This window comes from Schistocerca piceifrons, chromosome 3 (assembly GCF_021461385.2).
Source record: "Schistocerca piceifrons isolate TAMUIC-IGC-003096 chromosome 3, iqSchPice1.1, whole genome shotgun sequence".
Lineage (NCBI taxonomy): Eukaryota > Metazoa > Arthropoda > Insecta > Orthoptera > Acrididae > Schistocerca > Schistocerca piceifrons.
The window spans coordinates 682,141,089-682,162,967 of NC_060140.1; the positions used below are offsets into that span (position 1 = coordinate 682,141,089).

The window sequence follows — 21,879 nt, forward strand, 5'->3', positions numbered from 1 at the left end:
GCCACGTTGGCCGGCAGGGACACGCCACACACTTCGTCAACATCGCACAGAGGTTGTATTTCCGCGACATCGCCCCATGCCTCTATTTGCGCTCCAGCAGCGCAAGAAATTTCAAAAGACTGAGTGATGGATAGGACTTCATCTAGAGTCAGATTTGCCAACTGAAGAGCACACTGACTAACTTCTTTGTCGGGCACCGATCGGATAATAGTATCCCGTACCATAGAATTGGCGTAGGATTCTTTGTGAGCTTCAGTAACAAATTGACACTTTCTACTGAGGCTGTGAAGTTCAGCAGCCCAAGCACAATAGGATTGATTTCGGTTGTTTTTGACAATGATAAAAGGCAACACGAGAGTCTACCACATGCGTTTGCTTTTGAAAATAGATGGACAGAAGTGAGCACATTTCAGCAAAGAACAAAGACGCAGGATCTTTCAAAGGAGCCAATTGCGACAACAACCGATACATTTGAGGTGAAATCCATGAAAGGAACAGAGACTTACATATTTGTTCGTCCATGACATGAAATGCCAAGAAGTGCTGTTGAAGACGTTTTTTGTAATCAGACCGGTCTTCTGCCGTCTCGTCATCAGGAGGAAAAGGAGATAGAGACAACGACGAGAGGCATTTGATGCCGTGACGAAATCACGAATCGCATTATTGAGAAGCGTTTGCTGTTCTATGAGACCTTGCAATAGTTGCTCTAAAGTAACCATGGAAACATGTGGGTCAACGATAGAAAAGAAAAATCACTACCTCATCACCAATTGTTATAACTTCAAGTTGAACAAATATATTTCAAGGAAGACGCAATACATGAAAGTCACAGGTCAAGTAAACAGAGTAAGACATGCGTACACTTTAACACTCAAATCATAACTGAGTCTGAGTCTAACGGCCGCTCTGGCTGGCTGGCCGCTTAGGTGGCACTGCTGCTGCATGGCTGGCAGACAACGCCGCATGTAGAGGACACGCATAACTGCGCGGCGGCACTTTGAAAGATCGGCGGGTCACAACAGCTTCACTCAACATGTCTACATCAGATTCCACAATTTAAAGGTATATCTATTTCACTCTAAAGTCTTGAAAGCATTACAAGATTAAAATAAAAGAATGTAAAAGCTACTCAGTACTGTACACTTGGACTGCAGTAGTTACACATCAATGATGTAGAATGCACACAAGTGAAATTCAAGATTATTAATTACAAAATTGTTTGAGACAGTTCCAATCCGCGAGCAGTTTGCAACAGACAAAGTTATTATAAAGTTTTTCAGTCTTACATATCATGCACAAAAGCCATAAAGAACACATCACTAACATTTGAAAATTGTTGTACTTTCAACATTGCAGCACTGTCAGCAATTGTGGTAATCTAATATATAAGAAACTATCAGCCTCAATTGCGGTAATGAAACCAATCTTTACCTAGGCTTCAGCCCAAATGTTTGAGCCTTCTTCAGAAGATATGCCTGAATCTATAATTTGTCTAAGAGGGCATGGTCTAGAAATAAAACTAAAACAGCCTGAAGAGGCATAGTCACATTTTAAAAATGCAGTACATAAGTACTACGTCAACACCAAGTTAAGTGGCATGGACTCGACTAACATCTGAAGTAGTGCTGGAGGGAATTGTCACCATGAGTCCTGCAGGGCTGTCCATAAATCCATAAGAGTATGAGGGGGTTGGAGATTTCTTCTGAACAGCATGTTGCACGGCATCCCTGATAGGCTCAATAATGTTTGGTGGCCAGCAGAAGTGTTTAAACTCCAAAGAGTGTTCCTGGAGCAACTCTGTAGCAATTTGGGACTTGTGAGACATCATATTATCACGTTGGAATTTCCCAAGACTGTTGGACATGAATGGATGGAGGTGATCAGACAGGATACTTACGCATGTGTCACCTGTCAGAGTCATATCTAGAAGTATCAAGGGACCCATAGCACTCCAACTGCACACATCCCACACAATTACAGAGCCACCATCAGCTTGAACATTCCCCTACTGACATGCAGGGTACATGGATTCATGAGATTGTCTCCATACCCGTACACCTGCATCTGCTCAATACAATTTGAAATGAGACTCATCCAACCAGGCAACATGTTTCCAGTCAGCAACAATCTAATCCCAGTGTTAACAGGCCCTGGTGAGGCATAAAGCTTTGTGTTGCACCGTCATCAAGGGTACATGAGTGGGCCTTCGGCTCTGAAAGCTGATATCGATGATATTTCGTTGAATGGTTCACATGCTGACACTTGTTGATGGCCCAGCATTGAAATCTGCAGCAATTTGCGGAAGGATTGCACTTCTGTCACGATGAAATATTCTCTTCAGTTGTTTCTGGTCCCATTCTTGCAGGACCTTTTTTCAGTCGCAGCGATGTTGGAAATTTGATGTTTTACTGGATTTCTGATATTCATGGTACACTTGTGAAATGGTCATATGGAAAAATCCCCACTTCATTGCTACCTCAAAGACACCATGTCCCATCACTCATGCACTGACTATAACGTCACGTTCAAACTCACTTAAATCCTCATAACCTGCCAATGTGGCAGCAGTAACTGATCTAACAACTGCGCCAGACACTTGTTGTCCTTTATAGGCATTGCTGACCACAGTACCATATCCTGCCTGATAACATATCTCTATATTTGATTATGCATGCCTGTACCAGTTTCTTTGGGGCTTCAGTGTACGTTTAAAATGTAGCTCAGTACACGTGTGTTAACAAAAATGTCAAGCTGACAGAAAGAAACCACATGGCAGGGAAGACAATTAGTGTGACTTCACTAAAAGTATAGTAGAAGAGTTCTGCAGGGTATGGGGAGAGGGGAGGTACAGTGGTATTGCAGGAGGGAGTCAATAGGAAAAGAGGAGAGGTAAGGCATATGAAGGGATTTGGAGAGAGTGGAGGGTGGTTTACCCAGGAATCGCTTACATGTGCACACCTGCCAAAATGACCTTGAAGAATTTAATGCACAGCTGGTGGCATGTACCAGATTCATAGCACTGGCAATGCATAAGACAGAGCATGACAATCTTATTTAACAGAAGATCAAACTCTGTTAATAATTAGCACAGACTGACACCAATTTTGTATATGAGTTAAAGGATCTTGATTTTTGTACAATAAAGAATCAAACACTGACATCAGTTCACACATGTGTACTCAAAAAAAATGACAAAGAATAATGGGTTCAAGGGGAAACACATATTAGAAAAGTGTAGTTCCCTGTGGCGATCACAGATTTTGTTTGGATTTGTAACATCGAAATGGTGTGAGATAATGAATCTCTATTTTGAATGCCATCGAACACAAGGTTCCAGAACATTGGTCAATTATGTTAGGAATTTGCTGCCTGCATGGAAGTTGCAAGTGTCATACCAAGAAGACAAAAATTTAGGTACAAAGGAAAGCAGGGTGTACAAAGAATATAGCAGCTCAGAACTAACATGAAATTACAGTAGTTAAAGCAAGAGTGTGGGGACAGATTGTCTCTCTCTCTCTCTCTCTCTCTCTCTCTCTCTCTCTCTCTCGCTCTCTCTCCCCCCTCACACACACACACACACCTACTACATTGTGCCAGCTAAATATACAATGCTGGGATTACACTTCAGCAGGTGGACTATGATGGGTTAGTTTAGTATTGGGTGGTGTGTGTAGGTGGGTAGAGGGGGATAGAGGCAAGAGGCAGGAAGAGGGGGTGGGTGTGGGTAACTAGTGGCTTGGAGGGAGGCAGCAAGTTCACTGGGTAGAGATGCAAGGGGAAGGGGTGGCAGTACATGGGCTAATGCATGTTGCATGATCCCTGTGGCAAGGGGCAAAGGGATGGACCATGATGTTATTTAGGAGACCACTTTAGGAGAATCTAAAAGAATTTTGGGTGTGATTTCTTGCATTTCCAGACACGATGACAGATAATCAAAATCTTGGCGAAAGGTATGGTTCAGTTGTTTCAGTCCATGGTCATATTGACTGACAAAGGAGCACTTTTTTGTTGCTGATTCTTCGGGGTGGTGGGAGGATTAGGGGTGTGTTAGGATATGGCAAGGGAAATCTGTTTTCAGACTATGCATGGGGTTTAGTGACACCCCTGTGAAGGCTTCATGAGACCTTCAGCATACTGGCCATGGGAGTTCCTGCCACTGCCCATCCACGAGTGGTCAAATTAAGCAAGTTGAAGAGAATGTGTTGAGGTTGTTGGTAGGAATGAGATGGGATGTTTTGGCCCTGAATCTAGATCATGAAGATACTATCAATGACTCTGAACCAGACAAAGGTTTGGGATTTTGGGAAGCTAAGAAGGTTTTCTCTACATGGCTCATAAAAAAGGTGAACTAGGAGGGTGCCTTGCAGGTGCCCATAGTTGTGTCATAGATTTGTCAGATTTATTTATATACCTTCCTCTCAAAGGAGAGGTAGTTGTGTTTTAGGCTACAGTTGGTAATATGTATGAGGAATAACATATTTGGTTTGAAGGATGAAAGACTTTGGGAGAGGTAGTTTTCGATAGTGACAAGGCTATGGCATGAGGAATGTTGGTAATATACACAGTGATCCAGGAGGTAAAGGAATGGAGATAGTGGAGAGTGGGTGATGGAACCAGATACAACGGCGAACCCAGGATTGTTGGATTTGTGGATTTTGGGGACCATGTAGAGTAGGTATGCAGGGTGGTGTTGGGATGAAGAGGAAGGTGGACTCAGGTTAGAGGTTCTGGGAAGGGCCTAATGCTTTCAGTGGGAATTAGAGGTTATGTTAGACATCTGGGATGGAATCACTCTGGCAGACCTTGTAGGCATGTGAGTATATGAATCACAGAGTTGGTGGAGACCTTCTGTTGGATAGTCACTGTGACTCAACACAACAGATGTGGAGCCTTTTCCTGCAGGGAGAATGATTAGGTCAGGATCTGTTTTGAGGTTGTGTATGATTGTCCTTTTTTCTGCTGAAAGGTTAGTGTTAGTAGTAAGGGACCTGGGGAAGGATGGTGAGGCCAAGTTGGAGGTAAAGAATTCCCAGAAGGTGGCCTGGGATAGTTAGGTGGTAGGGGCAGGATCACATTGGCTCATGTTATGAACTGGAACAGGCAAGGTTCAGTTCTGGGATTATATTGGCTTTAACTGGAGGGATTAGTAGTAAAAAAGTGTTTCCACTGCAGGGATCAGGAGAAGGAGAGTACATCTTTAGCAAACCCAACACAGTTAAACTTGGGTCTGCAGCTGAAACTGAGAACTCTGGAGAGAACTGAAATTTCTGTGAGATCGACATCTTTCATGGAAAGGTTAACAACAGTGTTTTCAGTTTTTTTTTTTTTTTTTTTTAAAGGTTTTCGATGTCGCGGAGTGTTGGAGGGGTGAGGGGGAGGGGGGGGGGGATGTTGGACGAAGTGGTAAATTGAGGTGGTCAGCTAGGAAAGAGTCTGTGTGCTATGCTATGAGGGGGTGATGAGATGGTTGCCTGTGTGTAGGGTAGGGTAGGGTAGGATAGGTGCTGATGGATAGTAGTGCTCAGGGGCAGGTGTAGGGTGTCAATAGGTTGGACAGTTTATGGAAGTGGGTCTGGAATGCTCTTTCAGGTGTTGGAGGGAAAGAGTTTCTATTTTGGAGAGCTGGTGTATCTAGGGCTGTCATAGCTCTGTGGGATCTCAGCAGGACACTCTGAGATGGACGTATAGAAATGAAGTAAAAAAATTATTTAATATAATTACTTTTTATTTAGAATGCAGTTACATGGAATTTGTTGTGGCAGAAGTTGTTGGTACACCATATTTTTTGGAAGATTTCACCTGTTTCAACAAGCCTTTTTTTCCCTTTTACTTACTTATAAACTCCATATGCATCAGCTTGTAGTTAAGCTGGCACTGTAAGAGTGATTCCACAGTCCCTTGCAGCTGTAAATTTCTTTCAACAGCAAAAATCTTCTTTCCATAGTGGCAGAAACCAAATATTTGCCTACTTTTAGCAGTTGATTTTTGCATTTGGGATTTTTCAGTTTCCTTAAGAAAGTAAAGCCACCTTTCTTCCATAGCATGTTTAGACTTCCATTTTTCTGAGTCATGCTTAGTTTCTAAAAAGCTCCTCAGATACATATCTTTCTGAAAACAATTGTCACCTGAAATCTTCACACCATTTTTAGTCAGGTATTTAATAGTTTTTCCAATCATCACACAATCTGGGGTTAGTGTCATTCAATCAAATACTTGATATTTATTAAAAGAAATAGGTCATTTCTCTCTAAGTAATCAAATACTATGCTATAGAAAGCCATTACCTCATCCTCAAATTTCGTAATTAAATCAATTGTTTTTTGATTGGATTCTCATTCTTTAATTTGTTCAAATTCATCTTCGTTTGCATGCAAATAAAATGGGCAGTCTTTCTTTCATTTCAACATCTTTGAGTGTTGGTTAATATATTTCTTATTTCAGTCATCAAGACTTTATTCTTCTCCACACTTTCTATATTTTTTTTTTCAAACAGAGCCACGTTTGACTGCAGAAATATGAAGTAAATTTCCCTGACTGGACTGCTGAAAATATCTGAAATTATTTTAGATGGCCTGTCTTTGGTATAAAAAAATGTTTTAATGAAATCCAAAGCTTAAGAATTCTCTCAAGTGCAGGCTTTAATGACAACAATTTTGTTTGTAAGTGAGAAAGAAGGGTCAGGTGACTGACAGCAGTGTGAAATCAGAATTCTTTCAGTTTCTCTGCCCTTATCTTGTATACTGAAAAATAATTAAATATTTTCATGACGATTATTTCAGATTAGATTAGATTTACTTTCATTCCAATTGATCCGTAGTGAGGAGGTCCTCCAGGATGTGGAACATGTCAGAAAAACAACAATACATGAAAAATATTTACAACTAAAACAAATAAGCTAATGTACCATTCCATAGGTCCCAAGTGGAATGATCGTCATTTTTTAATGAACACTATGTGAAAGTCATTTCACAAATACTAATGCACTGAATTTAAAATAAAAAAGTTTTTTATTTATGTATACGGTAATAAACATGTAATACAACTACTATAATACTTATTTACAATGAACACATTACTGCACTGAAATGATGCAGAAGTTAGATTGTACTTACACACACACACACACACACACACACACACACACACACACACACACACACACATTTACAATGAACACATTACTGCACTGAAATCGCGCAGAAGTTATATTGTACTTATATATATATGGGGAGAGAGAGAGGGGGGGGGGGGGGAACATTCCACGTGGGAAAAATATATCTAAAAACAAAAATGATGTGACTTACCAAACGAAAGTGCTGGCAGGTTTATAGACTTATAGACACACAAACAACACACACACACATATCCATCCGCACATACACAGATACAAGCAGACATTTGTAAAGGCAAAGAGTTTGGGCAGAGATGTCAGTCGAGGCGGAAGCACAGAGGCAAAGATGTTGTTGAAAGACAGGTGAGGTATGAGCGGCGGCAGCATGAAATTAGCGGAGGTTGAGGCCTGGCGGATAATGAGAAGAGAGGATATACTGAAGGGCAAGTTCCCATCTCCGGATTTCTGACAGGTTGGTGTTAGTGGGAAGTATCCAGATAACCCGGACAGTGTAACACTGTGCCAAGATGTGCTGGCCATGCACCAAGGCATGTTTAGCCACAGGGTGATCCTCATTACCAACAAAAACTGTCTGCCTGTGTCCATTCATGCGAATGGACAGTTTGTTGCTGGTCATTCCCACATAGAAAGCTTCACAGTGTAGGCAGGTCAGTTGGTAAATCACGTGGGTACTTTCACACGTGGCTCTGCCTTTAATCGTGTACACCTTCCGGGTTACAGGACTGGAGTAGGTGGTGGTGGGAGGGTGCATGGGGCAGGTTTTACACCGGGGGTGGTTACAAGGGTAGGAGCCAGAGGGTAGGGAAGGTGGTTTGGGGATTTCATAGGGATGAACTAAGAGGTTACAAAGGTTAGGTGGACGGCGGAAAGACACTCTTGGTGGAGTGGGGAGGATTTCATGAAGGATGGATCTCATTTCAGGGCAGGATTTGAGGAAGTTGTATCCATGCTGGAGAGCCACATTCAGAGTCTGATCCAGTCCCGGAAAGTATCCTGTCACAAGTGGGGCACTTTTGGGGTTCTTCTGTGGGAGGTTCTGGGTTTGAGGGGATGAGGAAGTGGCTCTGGTTATTTGCTTCTGTACCAGGTCGGGAGGGTAGTTGTGGGATGCGAAAGCTGTTTTCAGGTTGTTTGTCACGAAGACCTAGGCTGTAGGGAAGGGACCGTTTGATGTGGCAGCTGTCATAATGTGTTTGTTTGTGTGTCTATCAACCTGCCAGCACTTTCGTTTGGTAAGTCACATCATCTTTGTTTTATATATATACACTCGCACACACACACATATCCATCCACACATATACAGATACAAGCAGACATGTATGTGCGGATGGATATGTGTGTGTGTGTGCGCGAGTGTATACCTATCCTTTTTCCCCCAAAGGTAAGTCTTTCCGTTCCCGGGATTGGAATGACTCCTTACCCTCTCCCTTAAAACCCACATCCTCTCGTCTTTCCCTCTCCTTCCCTCTTTCCTGATGAAGCAACCGTTTGTTGCGAATGCTTGAATTTTGTGTGTATGTTTGTGTTTGTTTGTGTGTCTATCGACCTGCCAGCACTTTCGTTTGGTAAGTCACATCATCTTTGTTTTTTATATATATATATATGGTTATAATAGAGGGAAACATTCCACGTAGGAAAATTATATCTAAAAACAAAGATGATGTGACTTACCAAATGAAAGTGCTGGCAGGTCGACAGACAAACAAACGAACACAAACGTACACACAAAATTCAAGCTTTCGCAACTAACTGTTGCCTCATCAGGAAAGAGGGAAGGAGAGGGAAAGACGAAAGGATGTGGGTTTTAAGGGAGAGGGTAAGGAGTCATTCCAATCCCGGGAGCGGAAAGACTTACCTTAGGGGGAAAAAAGGACGGGTATACACTCGCGCACACACACACGCACATATCCATCCACACATATACAGACACAAGCAGACATATTTAAATATGTCTGCTTGTGTCTGTATGTGTGGATGGATATGTGCGTGTGTGCGAGTGTATACCTGTCCTTTTTTCCCCCTAAGGTAAGTCTTTCCGCTCCCGGGATTGGAATGACTCCTTACCCTCTCCCTTAAAACCCACTTCCTTTCGTCTTCCCCTCTCCTTCCCTCTTTCCTGATGAGGCAACAGTTTGTTGCGAAAGCTTGAATTTTGTGTGTATGTTTGTGTTTGTTTGTGTGTCTATCGACCTGCCAGCGCATTTGTTCGGTAAGTCACCCCATCTTTGTTTTTATATATATATATATATATATATATATATATATAGAGAGAGAGAGAGAGAGAGAGAGAGAGAGAGAGAGACACACACAAATCAGTTGGTTTTACTGAGAAATTCATCAATGGAGTAGAAGGAGTTGGCCACCAATAAATCCTTTAGGCTTCTCTTAAACTGAATTTCATTGGTTGTTAAGCTTTTCATGGCTGCTGGCAAGTTATTGAAAATGTATGTTCCTGAATAATGCACACCTTTTTGTACAAGATTAAGTGACTTTAAATCCTTGTGAAGATTATTCTTATTTCTAGTATTGATTCCATGAACTGAGCTGTTGGTTTGAAAAAGTGATATATTTTTAATGACAAATTTCATTAAGGTATAAATATATTGCGAAGCAGTAGTTAGTATCCCTAGTTCCCTAAACAGGCTTCTGCAGGACGTTCTTGAGTTCACACCACATATAACTCTTATTGCACGTTTTTGTGCCGGGAAAACTTTAGCTTGGCTTGATGAATTACCCCAAAAAATAATCCCATATGACATCATGGAAAGAAAGTAAGCATAGTATGCCAGCTTTTTCATTTTTATATCCCCTATGTCTGTCAAAATTCGCATTGCAAACAGAGATTTGTTAAGACACTTCAGCAGTTCTGTGTTTAATATCAACAGTTAAGACCCCAGCAGTATTTTATGTAGTATTGTGGAGAATATGGGCAGGGAATCCTATTCCTTCTACATTTTCCCCACTTCTTCTTTAATTTGGTGAAACACATTCTGCTGGCTGTGTCAATGAAGCCCTCTGAAGTTGGTATTGGTATTATCTCCACAAAAAGAGATTAATTTATCTAATGGAATTTGCAGTTGTGTTAAAGTGTCTAGACAAAACTTTGCAACTGTCTCCAGTGTTTCGTTATTCAGCGAATCAAACTTCAGCAGCTTCTACTGATTCCATCAGTTTCACTAAAGTACTGAGCAACTAAAGGAAACATCTTTCCAGCCTTGTAGTTTGAGGCAAGAGTGCCAATGCCATAAAATGAAACTTTTAGCAATTGTTTTATGCATTCAGACAGAGACTGTGGTGTGAGAATATTTTTAACACTCACTGTAGCTTTGATACTCGCTGTAGACTGCTTTGCAGTGACTTTGGGGACAGGATACAGTGCAAAATTCAGTTTTACAGTACAGTCAGGAGAACAGAAGGATTGATGATGCTCAACAACTTTATAAGCTGTTGTTAGTTCTGCAGGAGCAATGAGTAATTCTTCCTGAGTATCTCCTTTAATCATGAATGTAGAAATAGACTTTGATGTCGATGCTATTGTGAATCTATTTGTTTGATTCTTCATAGAAATTTGATGCCTCACATCTGCCTTACCCCTGCAAGTTACTGAGGTGAAACAGCTACAAATCTCACACAATGCTTCCTGATCCATATGTCTTTCTTGAGAGAGGACCACTCTTTTGTGCAGTCATCCAAACGCTGACACTTCCTCTTTCCATCCTTAGGCATTTTCGTAAGTATGATTGGATAAGTTTATTAGACAGTAAATGGTCAACAATAGCACTTTAGTCATTAAAGTACATGTCACCATGCACTTTGTTGGCTATATACCTGCAGTAAACACTTCAAACATTGCTAATTGCACTCAGTGTTTGTATTATGTTTAGAAAGAATTGTCTCTTCACATCACTATTCAAATGGGAATTGCCTGATTCTTCCACTTGGCACTGCTTAAATAGTTCCAGCCCCATACTACTGGAGAGGTCTGGTATTTTCTCAAATGATGGCACAAGACTAGAAGGTGCTTGCATCATCAATATAGGATACACAACATGCAACACCATCTGTGGGACAACCTTGTCAGCATAACCTCATTGACATAAATAAAACTAACCGAAGATGCATTTACATGTTGCATGAACAGATGGCATTACTTCAGTGCTTAAGCCAAGATCACAACAGTATTTTGCAAAATTGGGACAAAAATGGGTCTTGCTGAGATATTGGGACAAGAAGGTCCATAATGGTGATGATTCCAATATATCAGGATGGATGGCAACCCTAGGTGTATCTAATCAGGATTGCACAATAACAATATATTGCAGAGGCAGAAGAGGTGGTTCTGGGGTGACTGTGCCATGTAGATGTGTTTCAGCAGTACCAGGTTTGTGAGAGGTATGGATAGGAGGAACCTGAGAAGATGACAGTCACTGCGAAAGGAAGGATGAGGTCTAGAATGCTGGTGGTGACTGCAGGCATTATGAGACACATGAAATGTATTTGTAGTTGTGAATATGAACTACCATCAGCTGTGTAATGGACTGATGACAATGAAAATTGGTGGTGGATTGGGACTCAAACCCAGATTTTCTGCTTATTGTGGTTGGTCGCCTTACCATACAGCTATCTGAGCACGACTCATGGCCTGAGCCAAGCTTCCATATGTCATCAGCCATACGTCTACAACCTGCACGCACACATCCATTATGTATATTAACTTACAGGGGAACATATGCAATGGATTTACAAGCACAGGTTGTAGACACACGTGGAAGTTTGGCTCTTGCTGTGAGTTGCACTCACATAGCCAAATAGTAAGGCGACCGCTCACGATAAATGGGAAATCTGGGTCTGATTCCTCATCAGGCACAAATTTACATTGTCATCATTCCATTATACGGCTGGTGATAGTCAATATTCACAACTGTGAATACATTTCAAGGAATTTTTATTTTTATGGTTGGATCATTGGGACAGGGGAGGGGGTAGGAGAAGGGAAATATTCCATGGCTTAGGCAGCACTTAAGGAAAGGATGTGGGTCAGGGGTTTGGTTATGAAGAGGGATGGAGCAGGTACCCATTTGGGTTAGGATAGTGCTAGGAAAATGTGAAATGACATGGGAAACGGATGAATGAAGGCATTAAGTGATAGTACAGGGAACTGGTTAACAAAGCACAAGCTTGAGGACAGAAAAGGATGGAAGAAATCGTGCTGAGAGTAGTAGGATATTTCTGTGACATGAGGATATTTGAGCATGTGTAAGTTGTCACACAAGAAAAAGAAAAATGAAGACCCAATATTCTGACAGGAGCAATGCATTAGGAGGGGCAGTGGATTTGGAGATGAGATGTAGTGGTTAGTTGCTGTGAGAGTATTTTTTTGTGCTCTTACTGAAAGAATTTATGCTCTTGTTGACCATCATTTCCACATGCCTGCCAGAAACCTGGCCTCCCACAGCAAAGTACTAACTATTTCTTTCACAGGTTCCCCACCATCCCCAGCTCTTTACCTTCTGGATTTCTACTCATCACCTCTCTAAATACCTGCACCCATCATGCCTCTGACCTTGCCACTGTTGAGCACTACATCTCCCAACATTCTTCAGATCCTAAACCCACTACCTGATTCCTCATATTTTTTACCTACTATATTCTGACACATAATTACTTCTCCTATTAGGGGAGTGCACACAAACAAATCTGTAGCACAGCCATAGGCACCTGCTTGGCACCATTCTAATGTCACCTTTTTATGGGCTATCTACAAGCAATGTTCCTAGCATCCAAAACCTGTTGCCTGGTTCAGATTCATTGACACTGTTTTCATGATCTGGACTCAGTGACAAGACACCCTGCCCTCAATCCTGCACAGCCTCAACACCTTCTGTCCCAACTGCTTCATGTGGTCCTCAGACTAACGTGTCACATTTCTCAGTGTTGATCTCCACTTCTCTGATGGTGCCATCCACACCTCTGTCCATAATAAACCCACTAAACACGTGCATTTTGACAGATCCACCAACCACCTGCATTTTGACAGCTCTCATCCCTTCCACAACAAAAAATCACTCCCTGTATCTGCAGTGACAGTGGCTTGCCCAGTATGCTGAAGATCACTAGCCCTCAAACTTAGTTCAAAAACTGTTTTCCATTGTCATATCCCCCCCCCCCCCCCCCCCAAATCCTCCCACCAAGAATCAGCTACTGGTCGCACACTTTTACTTGGCCCATGAGCGAATGGAGGATGCTAGGATTGGAAGCTTGCAAACAGTGCATAGTGCATTGGCTGCTGAAGGAGGCCCACTTCCTCCTCCCAGAGGAGCCAGCTTACAGACTATAAAAGGAATGAAAGTGTAGTTAGTTAAAGTGTCACAGTAGGTGATGGCGAGTCTCTACAAGGACCAGGTACAGCCTCTTTGCTCACTTCTGTAAATAATATTAACACAGCATGTGGATCAACACTATATTCACAACCATTGCTTACCATTAAGTTGCACAATACTATTATGAAGCTAATGTTGGCAGCGACTGTAAACATTCTGAAGCGGCAAAAAGTCAGCTGTTTTCCACTGAGTACTGAAATGCCAAGTAATGGTGTGTGAACAGTACAAAGGAGCACCCCACTCATCACCTGATACCACCTGTGAACAACTGAACTATATCCTTTTGAAGGCTTTGCTTATCATCATCATGCCCAGAAATGGGCGACATCCTACCCAAGATCCTTGCCACATGGATCATATCCCTGTGGAAGCCCCAGATGCAAGGCCTGCCCACTCCACCCGCCCAGCACTTCCTAGTCCAGTCCTGTTACAGGCTTATCTTACTACATCAGAGGCAGGGCCACCTGTGAAAGCAACCATGTCATATTCCAACTCTACTATAATGACTGCACAGCTTTGCTTTTTATGTAGATACGCAACCAACCAGCTGTTCACCAGAATGAATGGCCATTGCTACACTGTGACCAAGAACAAAGTTAACCACCAAGTAGCATAACATGCTGTTAAGCACAACATGGTAGATTTCTATGGCTACTACATAACGAGGGCCATCTGGATCCTTCCCCCCACCATCAGCTTTTCTGAACTACACAGATGGGAGTTATCCATGTAACACATTGTTTGCTCCCCTAATCCTCCTAGCCTCAATTTCCATTAATCCACTGCCTCCACAACCTTCAGCCAACAGTTCCTCTTACTCTGCTCTATCACACCATCCCAATCTGCATCTCCACATAACCTACATTGTGTGCCACACCGCACCAGTTCTGGCACTTGTGCATCACATGTGACACCCATGCACCTGCCACCCCTCCCTCCTGCAAACCTACTGCATTCCTCTGAGCCACTAGCTACCTATCCCTATCCCCTCTTCTTGGCTCCCATCTCTCTCTCCATCCAAAATGACAAACCCCAACTCAACCTGTCCAGCCAGCAAAGCAGTTGCACATATTTGTGTGTGTGTGTGTGTGTGCGTGCGTGCATGAAAAGTTGGGGGGGGGGGGGGGGGGGGGGCAGCGGCAGCACATGCATGTTAAGTTTTCTTTCTCTTTTGCGTGTTCCTATTGTCAATTTAACAGCTCTGCAATTCGATGAGTAGACCCTCTTTAGTCCTAAATTATTTACATTCTGCCAGACCCTTTGTGACATCTTTAATTCTTATCATTGATGCTTCGAAAGAAAAGAATGGAAATAAATGCTTCCAAACAGGAAGTAAACTTAGCTCACCTGCACAGCAGTGTAACATTAGTTACCAAGGATTAACTAAAAATTTGGGTTATAATGGAGCATTGAAAATAAAAAGTTAACAGAACAGATATCATATAGAGAGTGGCTGGCTTGGCAACAAAGCTTAATGATCACAATTTGAAATCGTAAGATGCAGATTTGACCCATTCCTTCAAATCCCAAGAATACATAAAAACTGGAAAGAACATCCACAGCATGGCTTTTTCAACAGAAATACAGTTTTGAAATTAAAATGCTGCAGCATGACTGTATAATGTAAATTGCTTAATGTACAGAGCGAGCCAAAAGTCCATTAACATTTGAAAATTCCATACCTAGTGGAATAAAGTAACAGAGAGAGATAAAAATTTATGCACATAGGGTTTTATTGAAAACAAAAAAAGAGCACAAATTAACCAATAGATGATGCATCATATGATACAAAAAGAATAATTAGCATAATAAATGATTTTTAGCAAAGATGATGTTCTTTATAGCACATGCTGAACATGTCAGCCATCGTTCATCAACAACACCTGTAGTTGAGAGACAATGTTGTGAACAGTACTGCAAGGCATATCAGTAGGTATGGTGATAAACTGCTTTCGGATGTTGAATTTTAGTACCTGTAATGAGGTAAGATGATCATGGTAGACTTGCAGTCAGGTAATCCACAACCATTATTCACACAGACTGAAGTCTGGGTGCCTTGGAGGCCAAGCATGATGGCGAGGGTGGTTCAGCACATAATCATCACCAAACGATGTGTGAGGTGGAGCACCATCCTGCATAAAAGTCATAACTTTCAGCAGGTGTTTATCAACCAGGCTATGGATGATGCGATTCTGTAATATACTGGTGTACCTTGCACCCATCACAATGACAGTTTGAAAAGCAGCACCCCACATTTCCTTGAAGAAAAAGGTCTGCTCATGATTGATGCAGTAAATCCATACCACACGTTGACTTTTTCATCATGCAATGCGGTTTTCGTAACAGTTCCAAGATTTTCAGTAGCCCAAATTCTGCATTTGTGGATGTTCTTATCCAGTGTCACTGATGTGTTGCTGTCCAGCACCATCTGTTGGCTGGTTTTTGCACTCATTTTTGGTTTCAATAAAACCCCTTGTCACTTCAGGCAAGTGTGTCAAGTTTTACCTCTCTACCAACATTACTCTGTGAATTAGAGCATTTTCAAGTGTTAACAGACTTTTGGGTCAGCCTGCATGAGAATGGTAAGGACATGCACAATAAATGACGGTGGGCACCTTATAACACCTAAAAGTCTGCATTCTTGCTGGCGTATATAGAGTCTTAGCTAGAGAAAAACAACAACTCAGAACACATGTAGTACATTTTCACAACCTCCCCATACTTCTGATACTGTATCTCAGAAAAAAAAGAGTTCATTTTCACCAACATCATTAATGTTTACAGTCACTTGCAATCTATACACAATGTAAAAGGCAGGTAAGTTAGATATACATATGGGAAATCCTTCTCACAATGTTAAAACAAAATTAACTAAGAAAAAATCTCTGGATAGAAACAAAATATCTCAATTCAAAATCAAAATTTTAACACCATCATCAATCTTACTGCAATATCATTAGAAATAAATTCAACACAGTAAATGTAAGTTCATAAGGTGAGTTTCCTTATACTGCAGACAATCCTTGAAACTAAGTGCAGTGAAATGGTTAGATGCATCACTCAGTATAAGCATCATGACCAGAATAATTATTCAGACGTACTGAAAAATTGTTATTTATCCTGGAACTCACTATCCCAGCATCCTCATTTTATCCGTATCTTTTAATGCTTGTGCATTTTGTAATACGTCACTAACTTTACTTAACACCTGACTAACATTGGCTGCCCTCTGAGGGAGGGGGAGGGGGGGTAACAGCAGAAAATAGGCATATCTCAAAATTAATTATCATATTTACCATTACAGCCCTCCCTCCATTCACATTAATACTCCCAGCACACCTCATATTCACATAATACTCCACTTACAAAAAGGGTACTTGAAGCCAATTTAATCTCTCCTAAAACCCATAAGCAATAGTGCCTTTATCTTCACATTAGTCATCACCATAAGTTTACTTTACTCTTACTTACTTCCAATGTGCTGGGTTAGTGTGCATTGGATCTATTCATTTATAACCTCTTGGAAACATTGTCAATATAAAAGGTGTTGTTGAGTTTAAAAAGTGAGATTATGTAATCTGCTAGTTGTATTTACACAGTTTTATTGATCACAGAATCCCTACAGGATGAGGCTGTGTCTAATATTTTAAATATTTCCATCATCCATGGAATGGCCAGTGTATACAAAATGTTCAGTCACTGCAGTATTGTGAGACGTAGGGGATGGATGTGCTGTTGGAATGTGACACAATTTCCTTCTATAGCATCAGACAATGGAAAATCAAGGCTGGAATTACAAATTATGAAAAAGATAGGTTGCTACTCACCATACAGAGATGTTGAGTCACAGACAGGCACAAAAGGAAGATGGCTATACATTTAAGATTCCTGCTGAAAGGTCTTCTTCTAAAGTAGAAAACCATGCCATTACATAAAATTTTACAGGCATATTTGTATTTGATATATCTTAAATAGAAACATACACTAAAAAAGACCAAGTTTCAAGGTTTGTTTTTCATATTTATTTTAGTTCTTTCATAGATTACAAATTATGCAATACAATGGCAAAAGTAAAATTATTCTTCAAAATGCAAGATTAGTTCTTGAGCAATTTTGCACATAAATGGCTTTTCTATGGAAAAATTGAAATGCTTGACAGAACTTGTATTCAGCCAGATGACCCACAAAATGTTCTGTGCACAGCAGTGAAATTTATAATCATGCTTGTGAGAAATATTCAGGTGCTGCAATTTAAGGTGTGTTCTTAGGACCACACCTAACCACAGCATAGGAAAAAAGCAGCAAAATATTTTTCAAGAACAATATTGTATGTGAAAGCTTAGCTTTTCTTTTAGCTATGTTTTATATACATTAATTTAAACTATTAAATTTTCCTATTTGTGTGTTCATGCTACTTAACAATGATGTTGCTATTGGCTGACTACATTATGTGTCCTATGCCCTGAATATCTGTTATCATCTCGTGATTGGCTGACAAAAGCCAATGATTGGCTCACAAAAGCACATTGCAATCTCGATTTCAGTGCTTTGGAAGCCATCATGCCATATTTTGTGGAATTCTTGCGGCTGTAGTTGGTTGAATTCCTGTTTATACTTTCGTAACTAGAAAATATGCAGTATAAATCTTGCTGCCCATAGAGATCTTTCCAAAAGATCTTGTTTTTTGCTGTGTCTCATTTCCTAAAGTGCAGGAGAGTTCCATGATGGTGTATAAAACCCTCACAATTCAAAGGATTGACTAAGTTTTACAGCTCCGAGAGAAAGTATATCATCAATTAACAAGGAAAAAATGTACTTTCACTGGGGGTATAGTATGATTCCACCCAGAAAAAAGTGTATTTTTAACTGAGAAATTCGTGAAAAACCCAAGAATTTTTTTGTCTTGTCTGTGTATGCACCCTGAATAACGAAATAAACCTTTCATAGTATCTCTCTGTTGGCACACACAAGTGTTATCCTATAGTAATGGCCCACTTCAAAGCATTAAAAAGCACAGTTGCACCAGATCCCCATCGATCACTTATTTGATTAGTAATTATCTCATAGATATCAGCTTCATCATGGGAGTGGACTGCTAGCTTGGAATCTAGGTTATTTTCTTGCTGGGATCATCAATTTTTCCTCTGCTTAGCTTGCTGTTTATTTTATATGAGTGCTAGTTCTGCAAGGTTCGCAGGAGAGCTTCTGTTCAGTTTGGAAGGTAGGAGGCGAGGTACTGGCAGAAGTAAAGCTGTGAGGATGGGGCGTGAGTCGTGCTTGGGTAGCTCACTTGGTAGAGCACTTGCCTGCGAAAGGCAAAGGTCCCGAGTTCGAGTCTCGGTCCAGCACACAGTTTTAATCTACCAGGAAGTTTCATATCAGTGCACACTCCACTGCAGAGTGAAAGTCTCATTCTGGAAACACCCCCAGGCTGTGTCTAAGCCATGTCTCCGCAATATACTTTCTTTCATGAGTGCTAGTTCTGCAAGGTTCGCAGGAGAGCTTCTTTTGAGTTAGTAAGGTAGGAGGCGAGGTACTGGCAGAAGTAAAGCTGTGAGGACGGGGCGTGAGTTGTGCTTGTGTAGCTCAGTTGGTAGAGCACTTTCCTGCGAAAGGCAAAGGTCCCGAGTTCGAGTCTCAGTCCGGCACACAGTTTTAATCTACCAGGAAGTTTCATATCAGCGCACACTCCACTGCAGAGTGAAAGTCTCATTCTGGAAACATCCCCCAGGCTGTGTCTAAGCCATGTCTCCGCAATATACTTTCTTTCATGAGTGCTAGTTCTGCAAGGTTCGCAGGAGAGCTTCTTTTGAGTTAGTAAGGTAGGAGGCGAGGTACTGGCAGAAGTAAAGCTGTGAGGACGGGGCGTGAGTTGTGCTTGTGTAGCTCAGTTGGTAGAGCACTTTCCTGCGAAAGGCAAAGGTCCCGAGTTCGAGTCTCAGTCCGGCACACAGTTTTAATCTACCAGGAAGTTTCATATCAGCGCACACTCCACTGCAGAGTGAAAGTCTCATTCTGGAAACATCCCCCAGGCTGTGTCTAAGCCATGTCTCCGCAATATACTTTCTTTCAGGAGTGCTAGTTCTCCAAGGTTCGCAGGAGAGCCTCTGTTCAGTTTGGAAGGTAGGAGGCGAGGTACTGGCAGAAGTAAAGCTGTGAGGACGGGGCGTGAGTCATGCTTGTGTAGCTCATTTGGTAGAGCACTTGCCTGCGAAAGGCAAAGGTCCCGAGTTTGAGTCTCGGTCCGGCACACAGTTTTAATCTGCCAGAGTGAAAATCTCATTCTGGAATGTGTTCTGAGTTTGACAGAGCACTGAATGACCTAAGGTTGAACAAGTCACCAGGATTTGATGATATACATTCACAGTTACTGTAATCTGTGGGAAGTGTAGGAACTAGGGAGCTATTTAAGCTGGTGTCAAAAATCTATGAACTGAGCGACTTACCATCATATTTCTAAAGAAAGTAGAATGAAACATCAAAGGCATTCTGGATGATCAGTTTAGTTTCAGGAGGGGAATACAAACTAGATAAGCAATTCTGATGTTGGGCTTAGTTATGAATTGCAGATTTGAGAATGCTTCCTAGCATATATGGACCTTCACACTGACTTCAACAATGAGGGCAGTGTAAGGTGTCAATCCTATGAAGATTGGGACAGAGTAAAAAGACAGACAAATAATCTACAACATCTACAAAACCCAATTAGGAATAACAAAAGTGGAGGATCAAGAAACATAAGTTCACATTAAGAAGGCTGTAATGCAGGGTTGCACCACTGTTGTTCAATTTGAGCCATATAAGGAATAAAGTACGAGAAAGAAAATGTTGAAGAAGAATAAACACTTTGGGCAAAAAGACAATGTATGTTGTTACAGCAGGTCAAAGATGTTAATACTATGTACCATGTGTCACATTTCTCATGTCATATTTACATATAATTTAGATTTAGGTACTTTTATTTTGAATAGAAGCTTTCGAAATGTGGTGCTACAGAAGAATGCTGAAGATAAGGTGGGTAGATCACGTAACTAATAAGGAGGTATTGAATAGGATTGGGGAGAAGAGAAGATTGTGGCACAACTTGACTAGAAGAAGGGATCGGTTGGTAGGACATGTTTTGAAGCATCAAGGGATCACAAATTTAGCATTGGAGGGCAGCGTGGAGGGTAAATATCGTAGAGGGAGACCGAGAGATCAATACACTAAGCAGATTCAGAAGGATGTAGGTTGCAGTAGGTACTGGGAGATGAAGAAGCTTGCACAGGATAGAGTAGCATGGAGAGCTGCATCAAACCAGTCTCAGGACTGAAGACCACAACAACAACAACTTTTATTTTTATTGTGTGTCTTGTAATGCCTTGTTTCTGATTTTTGTCTATATATGTAATACAAAATTTTAGATCCATTGGCATACTGGTGCAGTGAATACTGGTGGCAATTGCTGTGAAGGTGATAGGTACATGAATTGTTATTATACAAAAGGCAGTTGCAGTCGTCAAATTGTAGATGACATAAACATAATAATATATGAAATATAAATGTATAACACCAATTAAGGATGGACAAAAACCAGAAGCACACCTTGGAATTAATAAATCTGCATGAATTGCAGTGTGTACATAGCTAGGAAGATTTGGATTTCCTCTTGAGACAGCATAATTACTTTCTAATTCTAGTTTATATTTTATTGGTTTCACAGGTTAGGTACTGACAACACACAGAAATCACTGTTTCTTATGCAAGTTACCACTTCAGTTGGATGCTGTTCTTGGGACTTATCTGGCTTGGGGACTTATCTGGCTTGGAAGTTCATCTCGTGCCATTATTTAACATTGCATTTGTATGTCCTATCTGTATTAAAATGTATTATAAGGACTGATTTATCATAAAGAACCTCATCAAAACATACCTTCATGATGAATGATGTTTTTAATGATAGTTTTATTGCAGTAAATCTTGTGATACTGATTTCCGTAGCTTACAGTGTACAGTGTTCGATGAAAAAAAAAGTAAAAAAGTAACACTTGTTACTGGTTACCTTCTCTCCAGTGTATTATTACATTTAGTACAATGTGTAATAAAATTAATGACTATACTTCCACATGAAATAGACCAGTCTTTTAAAGCAGTTTTGATGTAAAGATATTGTCAAGTTATGATCCAAACAAATTGCACTATTCATTATTATGACTTGTCAGTGTACATAATGTCTGTTGTGTGTGCGTTCACAGTGTGCAAAAAACATGTATAAAATTAGTATTAAAATGCACTGAAATAAAAATTTTAATTTGAAAGTGTAATTTTTTTCCACTATATTAAGAACATAATCTGCTAAAGAGAATTACATCCCATGCCAGTTTTCAA

The 21,879-nt window shown here is 40.8% G+C and overlaps 1 protein-coding gene across 1 annotated transcript in view; it reads left to right on the forward strand.

Annotated features, from left to right (window-relative positions):
* Positions 1–21,675, forward strand: part of LOC124788960 — a 400,179-nt gene extending 378,504 nt beyond the window's left edge. Inside the window, exon 15 of the mRNA XM_047256249.1 lies at positions 21,215–21,675. The gene's annotated coding sequence lies outside the window, so the exon portion shown is untranslated. The remainder of the gene's footprint in view (positions 1–21,214) is intronic.
* The last annotated feature ends 204 nt before the right edge of the window (positions 21,676–21,879 follow it).